The sequence below is a fragment of the Loxodonta africana genome, chromosome 1, assembly GCF_030014295.1.
Source record: "Loxodonta africana isolate mLoxAfr1 chromosome 1, mLoxAfr1.hap2, whole genome shotgun sequence".
Classification (NCBI taxonomy): domain Eukaryota; kingdom Metazoa; phylum Chordata; class Mammalia; order Proboscidea; family Elephantidae; genus Loxodonta; species Loxodonta africana.
Genome location: NC_087342.1, coordinates 79803477 through 79819849, shown reverse-complemented (window position 1 = coordinate 79819849; position 16373 = coordinate 79803477). Strand labels below are relative to the sequence as shown.

General features: G+C 41.6%; 2 non-coding genes across 2 annotated transcripts; one reads left to right on the top strand and one right to left on the bottom strand.

The window, feature by feature from the left end:
* Positions 1–2854: 2854 nt before the first annotated feature.
* TRNAA-AGC (transfer RNA alanine (anticodon AGC)) lies at positions 2855–2926 on the top strand. The gene has a single exon. It is a non-coding gene; the product is annotated as a tRNA-Ala (tRNA).
* A 3506-nt stretch (positions 2927–6432) lies between these two features.
* TRNAS-GCU (transfer RNA serine (anticodon GCU)) lies at positions 6433–6514 on the bottom strand. The gene has a single exon. It is a non-coding gene; the product is annotated as a tRNA-Ser (tRNA).
* Positions 6515–16373: the final 9859 nt, after the last annotated feature.

Below are 16373 nucleotides of genomic sequence, written 5' to 3'. Positions count from 1 at the left end.
CTATTCTCTTAGCCTCTGTGATGGCTGAGGTTTGAATGCCTGTCCAGGAACAGGAGTGGGCTGTTACAGAAGATTAATATGCTTGCAGTTCTTGCTCAGCCTCCAACTTTTGTCCCACATGCTTCTGTGTGGCTCTCAGAACCCTAGCTGCAGCTTCACAAGACAAAGTCACTGCTCAATTTCCCAACCAGTGTTTTGGGCTCCAGGGTTTGCTTCAACAGTGACTGTCCATGACACCATATACTTACAGTTTTTTGCTTAGGATCTGTTTTCTCTCTCCATCTGCATTTAAGTTTCCCAAGTCGATTTTTCAGGGTCTTCGCTTTTGTATTCTTTCGAAGTAATCATTTGCTGTGGCTGTGATAGCCAGAAGTAGAGAAGGTGCTAGATCCTGGTGCGATGGTTGGAAAATTCCTAATACCACGAAAACGGTGTGAAGAAGGAGCAACTAATTTGGAGTTGAGAGCCGAAGCCACTTGAATTAATGCCGACTTTGGCACAGTGGTTGAGGAGATCAACTGCTCGTCAAAGTATTGGTGATTTCAAACCACCAGTGGCCCCACGGGATACAGATGTGGCAGGTGGCTTCTGTAGATTTAAAGCCTTGAAAACTCTTTGTGGTCACTATGAGTCAGAATTGACTGGACAGCAGTGAGTTTTTTGGGTTTTTATCTATGCCCCTGGCTGAGACTTCGATGTTCTAGGGTTTAACTGGTCCCTATCCATGGAAGGAGTCCTGGCGGGGCAAGTGGTGAGAAGCATAGCTGCCAAGCCAAAGGTCAGCAGTTCCAGACCATCAGCCACACTCTAGAAATACTATGGGGCAGTTGGATTTTGGCTTTTCCTTGGGAAAGGAGTCCCTAGGTGGACTTAAATAGTTAACACTTGCTTGTTGCTAACTGAAACATTGGAGGTTCCTGTCACCCAGAGGCACCTGGTGATCTTCTTCCAACAGATTAGCCATTGAAAACCCTGGAGAGGACAGTTCTACTGTGACACACATGGGGTTGCCGTGAGTCAGAATCGACTCGATAACAACTGGTTTTCCCTGAGAAAACACCTCCAAATATGGATTCCCGTTACTTTATTGAGACATCTTATCATGTGCAATGCACAATGGATTAGCAGTCCATCTCCTTAACCAGTCAGCCACCTTGTCAGGAATACAGGGAAAGAGAATCAAAGAGAAGGAAAGCTTATACACTCAGTTTTGCCCTGAGGTAATTTAGACATGAGCATATCAGGAGGTAGCCCAGAGCAAAACCAGTCATATCTTTTTGTGGGAGATATGCTTTGAAAGAATTTACTTTAGCCTCTCTCTTCCGGAGGGCCTGCCGACAGCATAGTAAAGATGGGAACTTGGTCACTTTCTACCTGCACGCTTGTCCATATCCTATCTTTTCTTACAGACCCTTCTCCAAACCCTATCCCTTTTCTCTCTGCCATCTACTTCTCTGCTGCTGCTTCTCCCCTCCTGTCAGTGTCATCCTTTCTCCAGCCATAACCCCCTCCACTCTTTCCTATTGATTCCGTTCACACACTCACTCCTCCTTGCATTCTTTTTCAGACAGGTATCTTTCTAATATGGTAATGACTTAATTTATGAAGTTAATAATATATCTACTTAACTAAACAGTAGCGTGGCTGAGCAGCCTAAGGCGCTGTCTTTACGAGGACATGGGTTCGAATCCCACCGCTGACAGCTGTACTGGTAAACCCTGGCGGCACAGTTTGAGAGCTATGGCTGCTAACTGAAAGGTTGGCAGTTTGAATCCATGAGGCGCTCTTGGAAACTCTATAGGGCACTTCTACCCTGTCCTATAGGGTCGCTATGAGTCGGAATCGACTCAGTGGTGACGGGTTTGGTTTTTTTGTTTAATCTATGCATTCCAGGAACATGTCCTCTCCATCCAAGATTTGGATTTTATCCATCATATCTAGATTAACAGTAGCACCACATCGGGAATCTGTGACTTCTCCAGGCACAGGGAAACTTTATAAAGAGCGATTTTGTCTTGAAGTTTGTGTCCAGCCCACGAAGGGCTTCTCTTGTTCTTTCCTCATTAAGGAAATAATTTTCTCTAAAAAGAGATGTTTTAAAGACAGGAGTGTCCATCTTTCACCTCTCTCTTTTGACTTCTGACTTCCGTCTCTTCAAAACCAGAGCTACGGCATCGCGGAGGCAAAACTACATTGTCAAACCCAGGTGCTGGACACAGGCGTTTGCAATAGCGTGACTGTACTTGTCGCTCTTTGTTTCGGTCTAATTGAGCCGTTGCTGTCGAGCTGATCCCGACCTCATATGTTTTCCAACAAGTGAACTGTCAGCCTTTCGGTTAGTAGCCATACTTACTAACTAAGGCGTCACCAGGGCTCCTGTTTCGGTCAAGTACTGTGAATTAGTTAACCTCTAGTCTTCTTTCCCCACCCTGATCTTCATTCCTTCGCAGTGCTCATGGAACTCATCTTTCTATTCCCCTGTACCATCTTTTGTGTCTTTCTGTAAACTTCATAGGCAGAGAAGAACGACTTTTCAAGAAGACAATCAAAAGACGTAACAGAATGTTCAATCCTGAGACTCTCCCTCGTGGTGGACTGAACTGACAAGACTTTTAGGCAGTTGGCTAAAAGCAGTCCTTGAAGAAGCCAAAGGCTGTTGGCAGATCCCAGAGTCATTTGGTTGGAATGCTTTTTTTTTTTCATTTTCCTGGCATAGCTGTGAGGCCTGATGCAATTCAGGAACACAAGAATTGAGCATAATGGATTTTGACTTGCAAAAACTGACCTTTTAATATGCCTACAAACCATGCTGGAAGTCAGTATTATGAACTGTTCTCATAATTTTCTTGTGGCAGGGGGTATAGCTCAGTGGTAGAGCACGTGCTTAGCATGCACGAGGCCCTGGGTTCGATTCCCAGTACCTCCAAGTGTTATTTCCCTTTCTCACTGACTGGCACTTGCATATGGTCAGATTTGCTTCAGACTTCTCCCATTTTTCTCTTGGTGAATATCTTTTCTTGTGTTTTTCCTACTCACAGAAAGGATAAATTGCTTGATAATTACTCTCTTGGACCATAGTTCCGGACACTCTTTGGGCCTCCCAACCTAACTGCTTAAGAACAATGACGTAGGGAGGAACTGGAGTAAAAGAGTGCTCACTCAGGACCTGCTGATGGTGAAGCAACAACATCCCACCGTGTCACAGACCACCTGTTCTCCTTTACTACAATTTCTCGTTATTATTAAGAAGTAGGAAAGAAAAAGACAGATGGAAAGTAGGGGGAAGTGACTGTTGGACAAATTCCTTTTGAGTCTTCTTTTTTCCCTCACCTGTGCCTGTGTCAATGAAGAGATAGCAGTTTCAGGAGGAAGGTTTCTAACTGATTTTCTTTTTCCCATTCCTCCTACACTTCCACACCTACCCACATAATCTTGGTCAGCAAACAAACAACAACCTGTTGCATCAAGTGGATTTCAACTCATAGTGACCCTACAGGACAGAGAAGAACTGCCCCATAGGGTTTCCAAGGAGTGCCTGGTGGATTTGAACTGCCAGCCTTTTGGTTAGCAGCTATAGCTCTTAACCACTATGCCACCAGGTCTTCCTGGTCAGCAAAATGTCGGTCCAATCACCAGTCATGGAGATCTGTGATCCCAACCACAGAGATCTGTGATCCCAACTCTTTGTTAACCGTGAAGTGTTTGGATGCTATCCAGAGGAAAGGGGTTTCTCAGGAAACCTTAAGTCTTCCAGCATCCACAGTTGAAAAATTATTTCCAGAGGTGGAAAGAGCTGCTAAGCTCTCTTAAAACCACAGAAGTCTTGAGCAAAAAGAGCTGCATGTTCCTTTGGAAAAACACCAGTAGTCCATTTTCCTTAGGAGGAAGGAAACTTTCTGACTTCCTGCATTGTAGAGAGAACAGAAGGGACATAGGCAACCCCGGTAGTTTCAAAGTACTTCTTTGGCCATCCATATTTTGTGCATTCTAAAGACCTAGTCCCAAACCTTTCACCTTCTCTTCTAGTTCTTCCACACCCACACCCACACCCACTTCCCTCCTCTTATCTTCCCTTTCATATTCTTCATCACATAATGTGTCATCTTCACCTTCCCTCTCCCTGTCCCCTTTTATCCTGTCTCCAATGCTTCCTCTGGGTGAAAGAAAAACTTTCCGTGGCTCAGTTCACTCCAATTCCTTCAGCACGGCCTCCTAGGTTAGCAGTTCTCAAACATGGCTGAAAAATGGAAATATCTGTGGAGACTTTTCAATGATATAGATCCCATCCTTTCCCTATCCAGTGATTCTCAGTCTATTCGGGATCTACAAAGGTGGAGTCAGGAATACATATATTCACGAAGTTCTCAGGCAGTTTCCCAGGTTTCGGAACCACTGCATCCTGATATAAGACATTTACTTCTCTTTTAACTCTGTATTGGACTTTGTTACTCACCGTGTTATCTTGTAATTTCTTCCTGCCTCCAAGCTCCTATGTCAGCTACTTCCCAGTGCCAACTGAGCCTCAGCCGGTTATTCGAGGGAGGTTAGGCTAAGGGAGATGACTAGTGCTGGAGAGGAACCAAAGAGTTGGCAAATAATGTATTCCAATATTAGGGAAGATACAAACCCCTCACCCAAAGGGAAAAAAAAAAACAACCCGCTGCCGGCGAGTCGATTCCGACTCATAGTAACCCTATAGGACAGAATAGAACTGCCCCGTAGAGTTTCCAAGGAGCGCCTGGCAGATTTGAACAGCCGACCTCTTGATTAGCAGTTGTAGCACTTAACCACTATGCCACCAGGGTTTCCAAACCTCTCACATCTGAGAAAAAGATCAGGATGAAAACTAAAGGCAAAAGAAGACACAATGATTAACGATTACCTCCTAAAACTCATATGTGCATTGACCGACACCATAAAAATTGGCAAGAGGGTGAAGCTTCTATTCTTTTAGCCTCTGTAATGGCTGAGGTTTGAATGCCTGTCCAGTAGCATGAGTGGGCTGTTAAAAAAAAAAGATTAATATGCCTGCTGTTCTTGCTCAGCCCCAACATGCCTTCCTCATGCTTCTTTGTGGTTCTCAGAACCAGAGCTGCAGCTTCAAGAGACAATACTGCTACTTGATTTCCTGAACTCTGTTTTGGACTCCAGTGTTTGCAAGAACAGTGACAGTCCGTGACACCATGTACTTACTGTTTTTCACTTAGGGTCAGTTTTCTCTTTCTGTGTGGATCTAAATTTCCCTAGCCAAGTTATCAAGTTCTACTCTTTTGTATCCTTGGCCCAGAATTCTCTGAAAGTCAGAAGTAGTGGAGGTGCAGGACCCTGGTGTGATGCCTCGCAAATCCATAATACCATGAAGACCGTGTGGAGAGAAGGAGTAGCTAATTTGGAGTTTCAAACTGAAGCCATTTGAATTAACACTGGCTATTTTTTTTTTTTTAAGAGGGTCACTATGAGTTGAAATCAACTCAACTGCAATGTGATTGGTTTGGTGGTTTTTTGTGGTGCACTGGTTAAGATGATCAACTACTCACTGAAAGGTTGGTGGTTCTCCATGGAAGAAAGATGTGGAAGTCGACTTCCATAGATTTACAGCCTTGGAACCCGTATGGGGTCAGTATGAATCGGAATCGACTCAATGGTGGTGGGCTTGGGCGGGGGGGGTTTATGCATGCCTGTGGTTGAGATTTTCATCCCCCAGGGTTTAACCACTCCCTTTGTCCCTGGAAGGAGCCCTGGTAGCACAAGTGGTGAAAAGCTTACTTGCTGAGCAAAAGGTAGGCAGTTCCAGCCCATCAGCTGCTATCTAGAAATACTATGGGGCAGTTGGAGTTCGGTTTTTGCCTGGGGAAGAAGTCCCAAGGTGAAGTTAAATAGTTAACAACTTGCCTGCTGCTAACTGTAAGACTGGAGGTTCCAGTCACCCAGAGGAGCCTGGTGATTTACTTCCAAAAAATCACTAAAACTCTATAGATTACAGCTCTACTCTGACACATATGGGGTCATCCTGAGACAAAATCTACTTGACGACAACTGGTTTTCCCTGGGAAAACATATTCAAGTTTCTCTGAACAACACCACGACTCCAAGGATGTACAGTGAGGTTATGAAAAGCAAGGGGAAAGCGATGTTTGTCTGGAGAATCCGTGCTTGGCCGAATGGAAGATGATATTCCAGGGATGTGTTTCACTGCTTGGGCGTCGCTGATCACCTGTCAGCAGTCAAAAACAAACAAACAAACCTGTTGCAGTCGAGTCACTTACAACACAGAGAGACTCTATAGGACAGAGTAGAACTGCCACACAGGGTTTCCAAGGACTGCCTGATGGATCCAAACTTTTTACCTTTTGGTTAGCAGCCAAGCTCTTAACCACTGTGCAGCCTATGGCTTCAAATCTTACTCCCACGACAAGTAGGGAAAAGAAGAAACGACGAGGGTGGGATTCGAACCCACGCATGCAATGCACAACGGATTAGCAGTCCATCACCTTAACCACTCTGCCACCTCATCAGGAATAAAGGTAAACAGAATCAAAGAGAAGGAAACTTAGGCACTCAGTTTTGACCTGAAATAATTTAGACACCTGCATATCTGAAAGTAGCCCAGTGGAGAGCGTCACTAGGGGGCTTTGTGGATTAGTTGTTTAAAAAAAAAAAAACTGTCTGCAGGGCCCTTTCAAGCACCTCCCCCTCCCCATCTGTCTTTCTCTTTAATAGTAGTACAAAATGGGAGCTTAATGTGCACGATTTTGTTTTGGGTGATTGAAGAGATTTTGTTAGCATTTGGTTCTTCTTTGTCATACTCCTAGTGTCACAGTCACCTTAAGGGATATAGAAGCTCATAGCATAGAAACGAAAGAGCATTCAAGGAAGTCCATTGAGTTGTGTTTTTTCTGTCTATGTGTGCAGAAAATGAATGGAAAATATTAGGAGAAGTGAATTTGTATTCCTTCAAGATTGGTTTTCAATAGTGTTGAAGCAGAGAAAAAGTGTAGAGGTACGGAGGATGGAAGCCAGGGCCACATACATGCAAAGCGTGTGCTCTACCTGAGATTCATGCTCCTTGAGTGTTGGGGTAGTGTTGGTCCGTGTAAGAGGCATCAGCAGCTGCTTTAGGCAGGAGGTGCTCAGGAACCAGTGGAGGATACCGATTCTTTACAGGGCTTGAAAGTCAAGACAGAGGATTGGAAATGTGTTGGATAGATAGCCACAGAATTTTCCATGGTGGCTTTTTCAAAACCTTGAGTTGTTAAAAGTCTCTGTCTTCTATTATGGGTGTCAAAGAATCAAGTCCCCATTTTCAGCTCTTGATTTCCTCAATAGTTGACTTAACCTGGGGCACAAAGGTAAAAAATTTAATATTTTGGCCATCTAAAAGCCTTCACTGTATTTGCTGTTTGCTCAATCAGAATATATGTGTCAGATCTGATGTAGGAAAGCAACGGCAAAAGAAAACCCGATAGTGATGTACTCTGCATTTCATTGTAAGGGTCTTTTCTACTCGAGATATCAGGTAACTCAAGGGCCCTACGAACAGTCCAGAATTCATAAGAGATGAACGAAACAGCAGCTTCAGGATTTAGAAAAAGTGAATTATAAGAGTAAGATAGAAGGTAAATAGACAGGATTTAAAGAACAAAAGTGAATGAAGCATTTATTCATGAAAAAAATTAAGTCATTTTCAAACATAATTAGGTACAGAAAAGGGAGTTCTGAAAAATTGTGGGTGGAGGGGCATGGGGGAAAGCCTGGAAGAAGGAGAAGATAAACTCGTATGAGATTCAAGATATCTTGGAACACACCTGTAAGAATGTTACACAGTGAACTCGGGTAGTGCTCTGGTCTCCAGCCTTGGATTTATGAGTGATCAGTAAACACCTGCATGTAGAGAGTGAATAAAGTCTGAAAAAATGTACTTTGAGATTTGGGGGTTAGAAATTCATTAGTGATACTTGTGGAAAACAAGTAAGCTTGCCCCAAGACTGGTCTAGAACCCTGACATTTATCATGGTGGAAACTCAATGCTTTAAACTACGTAAGAAGATATTTATAAAAAATTCATTTCCTGCTACCAGATTTCTAGTGCCTGTTAGCCTTTTCTCATCATAAAAAAAAAAAAAAAATCATAGTTTGCACAAATACGAGCCTTTGCAAATACTTATAAAAATAACACTGAGCCTTTTTCAAAATTAGCAGAACATGATTTGTCTGTTAGACTTGTTCTTTCAGTGGGCTCAGGGGATTTGTACAATAAGAACAAGGAACAGTGTGTGGTAGGTTTCACTTAAGGAGAAAACTAGAGTGTCACACACGAAACTGATGGGAATGTGTATATGTTTACCTGTGTGTCTGTGTATGTGTGTGTAAATACTGGGTGGTGTCTTGGCTGTTTGATGCTGTAAAAGCAGTATGTGTAATGTCAAGCAACCCTCATGACAGTATCATTCAAAATAGTTTCACTGTCCTAAAAATGTCTGTGCTCCACTATTCATCCCTCCAAACCTCTCTGAATTGCTGGCAGCCACTGATCTTTTTACTGTCTAAAATTTTGTCTTTTCTAGAATGTCATGTATTTGGAATAATACAATATGTAGCTTTTTCAGACTAACTTCTTTCCCTTAGCAATATGCATTCAAGATTACTCCGCCACTTTTCATAGCTTGAAAGCTCACTTATTTTTGTTGCTGAATAATACTCCATTATATGGTGTGCCATAGCTTGTTTATTCATCTATATAAGGACATCCTGATTGTTTCCAATTTTTGGCAATTATCAGTAAAGTTGCTATAAACATTTGTGAGCAGGTTTTTGGTGGAAATAAACTTTTATTTCACTAGGTAAATACCTAGATGCACAACAGCTGAATCACATATTTATGTATGTCTATGTGTCTGTATGGGCTGTAATTTGACCCTGATGGACTTGTTCTAATTTTCTTCAACTTCATCTTGAACTTCCATAGGAGCAATTGATGGCCTGTTCCATAGTCGTCCCCTGGCCTTGTTCTGACTGACGACATCGAGCTTTACCGTCATCTCTTTCCACAGATATAGTTGATTTGATTCATGTGTATTGCATATGGTGAGGTCCACATGTATAGTTGCCATTTAAGTTGTTGAAAAAAGGTATTTGCACTGAAGAGTTAATTGGTCTTTCAAAATTTTATCACACAATTTGCGGGACCATTACTATTACCATATTTTCCAACAACCAATCCTTCTTTGTTTCCAACTTTCACATCCCAATCACCAGTAATTATGAATGTGTCTTGACTGCACGTTTGATCAATTTCAGACTCAAAAACTGGTAAAAATCCTCAATTTCTTCACCTTTGGCATTAGTGGTTTGTCCATAAATTTGAATGACAGTTGTATTAACTGTTCTACCTTGTAGGCATATGGATATTATCCTATCACTGACAGCATTGTACTTAAGGATAGACCTTGAAATATTCTTTTTGATGAAGAATGCAACCGCATTCCTCTTCAAATTGTCATTCCCAGCATAGTAGACTATATGATTGTCCACATCAAAATGTTCAATACTGTCCATTTCAGCTCACTAATGCCTAAGATATTGACCTTTATGCATTCCATTTCAATTTTAACATCTTCCGATTTTCCTAAATTCATGCCTCCTATATTCCACATTCCAATTATTAATGAATGTTCGCAGATGTTTCTTCTCATTTTGAGTTGTGCCACATCAGCAAATGAAGGTCCTGAAAGCTTGACTCCATTCCCATCATTAAGGTCGACTGTATTTTGAGGAGGCAGTTTATTCCCAGTCGTATTTTTTGTGCCTTCTTTTTCCAACATGAGAGGCTCATCTTTCACCACTATATCAGACAATGTTCTGCTGCTAGTCATAGGTTTTCGCTGGCAAATTTTTTCAGAAGAACACTGCCAAGTCCTTCTTTCTAGTCTGTATCAGTCTGGAAGCTCAGGTGAAATCTGTCCCCTAAGGGTGACTCTGCTGGTATTTGAAATACCAGTGGCAAAGTTTCCAGTGTCCTGGCAACATACAATACTACAGTATGACAAAGTGACAGACATATGATGGACCATCTCAAGAATAGATTTGACACATTGAACATGAATGGCCAAAGACTGGACAAGTTCCAGAATGACATCAAGGGCATCATACATGAAGAAAGCAAGAGGTCATTAAAAAAGAGAGGAAAGAAAGAAAAGACCAAAATGGATGTCAGAAGATACTCTGAAACTTGCCCTTGAACAGAGTAGCTAAAGTGAAAGGAAGAAATAATGAAATAAAAGAGCTGAACAAAGGATTTCAAAGGGTGGCTCAAGAAGTCAAAGTAAAGTATTATAGTAAAATGTGCAAAGACCTGGCATTAGAAAACGAAAACCAAAGACCACACTCAGCATTTCTCAAGCTGAAAGAATTGAAGAAAAATTCAAGGCTTAAGTTGCAATATTGAGGAATTCTATAGGGAAACTAAAAAATGGTGCATGAAACATCAAAGGAAGATGGAAAGAATACATAAAGTCACTGTACCAAAAAGAATTGATCAACATTCAACCATTTCTGGAGGTAGCATATGATCAAGAACCTATGCTACTGAAGGAAGAGATCCAAGCTGTACTGCAGGCACTGGCGAAAAACAAGATTCCAGGAACTGACAAAATTCCAACTGAGATGTTTCAAACAGATGCAGTGCTGGAGGTGATCACTCATCTATGCCAAGAAATTTGGAAGACAGCTACCAGGCCAACCAGCTGGAAGAGATCCAAATTTGTGCCCATTCCAAAGAAAAGTGATCCAGCAGAATGCAGAAATTATTGAACAATGTCATAATACAACATACAAGTAAAATTTTGCTGAAGATCATTCAAAAGAAGTTGCGGCTGTACATCAACAGGGAACGGCCAGAAGTTCAAGCCAAATTCAGAAGAGGACGTGGAAGGGGGGATATCATTGCTTATGTCAAATGGATCTTGGCTGAAAGTAAAGAATACAAGATGTTTACCTGTGCTTCACTGACTATGCAAAGGCATTCAACTATGTGAATCATAACAAATTATGGATAACATTGTGAGGAATGGGAATTCAAGAACACTTAATTATGCTCATAAGGAACCTCTCTACATAGACCAAGGGGCATTCGTTTGAACAGAACAGGGGGATAATGCGTGGTTCAAAGTAAAGAAATGTTTGTGTCAGTGTTGCATCCTTTCACTATACTAATTCAAACCATATGCTAAGCAAATAATCCAAGAAACCAGACTACATGAAGAAGAAGGTGGTACCAGGATGGGAGGAAGACTCATTAACAACCTGTGATATGCAGACCACACAACCTTCCTTGCTGAAAATGAAGAGGACATGAAGCACTTACTGATGAAGATCAAAGGTCACAGCCTTCAGTATGGATTACACCTCAACATAAAGAAAACAAAAATCCTCACGACTGGATCAATAAGCAACATCATGATAAATGGAGAAAAGATTAAAGCTGTCAAGGATTTCATTTTACTTGGATCCACAACCAACACCCATGGAAGCAGCAGTCAAGAAATCAAACAATGCATTACACTGGGCAAATTTTCTGCAAAAGACCTCTTTAAAGTGTTAAAAAGCAAAGATTTCACCATAAGGACTAAGGGGCACCTGACCCAAGCCATGGTGTTTTCAATTGCCTCATATGCATGTGAAAGCTGGACAATGAATAAGGAAGACTGAAAAAGAATTGATACCTTTGAATTATGGTGTTAGTGAAGAATATTGAATATACATACCATGGACTGCTAGAAGAACAAACAAATTTGTCTTGGAAGAAGTACAGGCAGAATTCTCCTTAGAAGCAAGGATGGGGAGACCTCATCTCACGTACTTTGGACCTGTTATCAGGATGGACCAGTCTCTGGAGAAGGACATCATGGTTGGTAAAGTAGAGGGTCAGGGAAAAAGAGGAAGAACCTCAACAAGACGGATTGACACAGTGGCTACAACAATGGGTTCAAGCATAACAATGCTAGTGAGAATGGTACAGGACTGGGCAGCGTTTCATTTTGTTGTACATAGGGTCACTATGAGTCAGAACTGACTCCACAGCATCTGACAACAACATGTTTATGTTAGTCTACATTTAGCTTTGTAAGAAACTGCTAGGCTATCTTCCAAAGTAGCTGTACTATTTTGCATTTTCCCGGTAATGAATGAGAGTTCCTGTAGCTCCACATCCTTGCCAGCATGTGGTGTTGTCAGTATTAGGATTTTAGCCATTCAAATAGCTGTGTAGAAGCCCTGGTGGGGTAATAGTTAGGAGCCTGGCTGCTAACCAAGATGCTGGCAGTTCAAACCACCAGGTGCTCCTTGGAAACCCTATGGAGCCGTTCTCTTCCCTCCAGGATCACTATGAGTCAGAACTGACTCAACAGCAGCTAACAAGAACAGGAACTGTAGCTGTGTAATGGTATTGCATCATTGTTTTAATTTGTAATTCCCTAGTGGCATGTGGGAGTCCCTGGGTGGTGCAAATGGTTAAATTTTTGGCTTTTTTAACTGAATGATTAATTGGTGGTTTGGAGCCACCCAGAGTTGCCTCAGAAGAAAGGCCTGGAAATCTACCTCCACTAAAAACCATGTGAAGCACATTCTACTCATGGGGGAATTTGTTTTTGTTTTTTTAAAGACACATGCCACCTGTATATCTTCTTTGCTGGGGTATCTCTTCAGATATTTTACCCACTTTCTAATTGGGTTGCTTGTGTTTTTATTGTTGAGTTTTAGGAGTTCTTTGTATATCTTGGAAACCCTGATGGCGTAGTGGTTAAGCGCTACTGCTGCTAATCAAAGGGCTGGCAGTTCAAACCCGCCAGGTGCTCCTGGGAAACTCTATGCGGCAGTTCTACTCTGTCCTATGGGGTCGCTATGTGTCGGAATTGACTCGATGGCACTGGGCTTGGGCTTGGCTTGTGGTCTCAGGATGATGTAGGTCTCTGGTTCATGTGGCCCTTTCTGTCTCTTGGGCTCTTAGTTATTGTGTGACCTTGGTGTTCTTCATTCTCCTTTGATCCAGGTGGGTTGAGACCAATTGATGCATCTTAGATGGCCGCTTATTAGCATTTAAGACCCCAGATGCCACATTTCAAAGTGGGATCCACCACAACGACCAGTTACCATCGAATCGATTATGACTCATGGCAACCCCATGTGTAGCAGAGTACGGCTTGGACTCAATTCCTTTCTCAGATATGAGTTTTGCTTCGTGTATTTTGATGCTCTGTTGTTAGGTGCATACACATTCAGGATTGTTATGTCTTCTTCGAGAATTGACCCTTTAATCATTTTGTAACCCCTTCTTTAGTTTTGATAATTTTCCTTGCTCTGAAATCTGACTTGCCTGACATTAATATAGCAGCTCCAGCTTTCTTTTGATTAGTGTTAGTATGGTATCTTTCTCCGTCTTTTTACTTTTTTTTTTTTTGGTTTTTCATTCGGTTATTTATTATAAAGTATCTTAAAGTAAGCTAACTGTAAAAAGCATTCTACAAGGGAGCAAAATAGTACAGTCTTAGTATGCTACTCTCTATAGGTTAACCTAAGGGCAAAATTTGGACACCGGAGTAATGGTTTTTTTTTTAAGTGTCCACCTGATATAATTACCTCACTCTTCATCAGCATCTCTCTCCTACCCACTGTCCAGTCCCTTTCATGTCTGATGAGTTGTCTTCGGGAATGGTTCCTGTCCTGGGCCAACAGAAGTTTTGGGGACCATGACCACCGGGATTCCTCTAGTCTCAGTCAGACCATTGAGTATGGTCTTTTTGTGAGAATTTGTGGTCTGCATCCCACTGATCTCCAGCTACCTTAGGGGTTCTCTGTTGTGCTCCCTGTCACGGCAGTCGTCAATTGTGGCCGGGCACCAACTAGTTCTTCTGGTCTCAGGATGATGTAGGTCTCTGGTTCATGTGGCCCTTTCTGTCTCTTGGGCTCTTAGTTATTGTGTGACCTTGGTGTTGTTCATTCTCCTTTGATCCAGGTGGGTTGAGACCAATTGATGCATCTTAGATGGCCGCTTGTTAGCATTTAAGACCCCAGATGCCACATTTCAAAGTGGGATGCAGAATGTTGTCATAATAGAATTATTTTGCCAATTGACTTAGAAGTCCCCTTAAACCGTAGTCCCCAAGCCCCCGCCCTTGATCCGCTGACCTTTGAAGCATTCAGTTTATCCCGGAAACTTCTTTGCTTTTGGTCCAGTCCAGTTGAGCTGACCTTCCATGCATTGAGTATTGTCCTTCCCTTCACCTGAAGCAGTTCTTATCTGCTAATTAATCAGTAAAAAACCCTCTCACACCATCCCTCCCTCCCCCCCTCGTAACCACAAAAATATGTGTTCTTCTCAGTTTATACTATTTCTCAAGATCTTATAATAGTGGTCTTATACAATATTTGTCCTTTTGCCTCTGACTCATTTCACTCAGCATAGTGCCTTCCAGGTACCTCCATGTTATGAAATGTTTCACAGATTTGTCACTGTTCTTTATCGATGCGTAGTATTCCATTGTGTGAATATACCACAATTTATTTAACCATTCATCCGTTGATGGACACCTTGGTTACTTCCAGCTTTTTGCTATTGTAAACAGAGCTGCAATAAACATGGGTGTGCATATATCTGTTTGTGTGAAGGCTCTTATTTCTCTAGGGTATATTCCAAGGAGCGGGATTTCTGGGTTGTATGGTAGTTCTATTTCTAACTGTTTAAGATAACGCCAGATAGATTTCCAAAGTGGTTGTACCATTTTACATTCCCACCAGCAGTGTATAAGAGTTCCAATCTCTCCGCAGCCTCTCCAACATTTACTATTTTGTGTTTTTTGGATTAATGCCAGCCTTGTTGGAGTGAGATGGAATCCCATCGTAGTTTTAATTTGCATTTCTCTAATGGCTAATGATCAAGAGCATTTTCTCACGTATCTGTTAGCTGCCTGAATATCTTCTTTAGTGAAGTGTGTGTTCATATCCTTTGCCCACTTCTTGATTGGGTTGTTTGTCTTTTTGTGGTTGCGTTTTGACAGAATCATATAGATTTGAGAGATCAGGCGCTGGTCGGAGATGTCATAGCTGAAAATTCTTTCCCAGTCTGCAGGTGGTCTTTTTACTCTTTTGGTGAAGTCTTTAGATGAGCATAGGTGTTTGATTTTTAGGAGCTCCCAGTTATCTGGTTTCTCTTCATCATTTTTGGTAATGTTTTGTATTCTGTTTATGCCTTGTATTAGGGCTCCTAAGGTTGTCCTTATTTTTTCTTCCATGATCTTTATTGTTTTAGTCTTTATGTTTAGGTCTTTGATCCACTTGGAGTTAGTTTTTGTGCATGGTGTGAGGTATGGGTCCTGTTTCATTCTTTTGCAAATGGATATCCAGTTATGCCAGCACCATTTGTTAAAAAGACTATCATTTCCCCAATTAACTGACACTGGGCCTTTGTCAAATATCAGCTGCTCATACGTGGATGGATTTATATCTGGGTTCTCATTTCTGTTCCATTGGTCTATGTGCCTGTTGTTGTACCAGTACCAGCTGTTTTGACTACTGTGGCTGTGTAATAGATTCTGAAATCAGGTAGAGTGAGGCCTCCCACTTTCTTTTTCTTTTTCAGTAATGCTTTGCTTATCCGAGGCTTCTTTCCCTTCCATATGAAGTTGGTGATTTGTTTCTCTATCACCTTAAAAAATGACATTGGAATTTGGATCGGAAGTGCATTGTATGTATAGATGGCTTTTGGTAGAATAGAAATTTTTACTGTGTTAAGTCTTCCTATCCATGAGCAAGGTATGTTTTTCCACCTAAGTATGTCCTTTTTAATTTCTTATAGTAGTGCTTTGTAGTTTTCCTTGTATAGGTCTTTTACATCCCTGGTAAGATTTTTTCCTAAGTATTTTATCTTCTTGGGGGCTACTGTGAATGGTATTGATTTGGTGGTTTCCTCTTCGATGTTCTTTTTGTTGATGTAGAGGAATCCAAGTGATTTTTCTATGTTTATCTTATAACCGGAAACACTGCCAAACTCTTCTATTAGTTTCAGTAGTTTTCTGGAGGATTCCTTAGGGTTTTCTGGGTATAGAATCATGTCATCTGCAAATAGAGATAATTTTACTTCCTCCTTGCCAATCCGGATGCCCTTTATTTCTTTGTCTAGCCTAATTGCTCTGGCTAGGACTTCTAGCACAATGTTGAATAAGAGCGGTGATAAAGGGCTTCCTTGTCTGGTTCCCGTTCTCAAAGGAAATGCTTACAGGCTCTCTCTGGTTAGAGTGATGTTGGCTGTTGGCTTTGTATAAAAAAAAAAAAATTGTATAGATGCCCTTTATTATGTTGAGGAATTTTCCTTCAATTCCTAT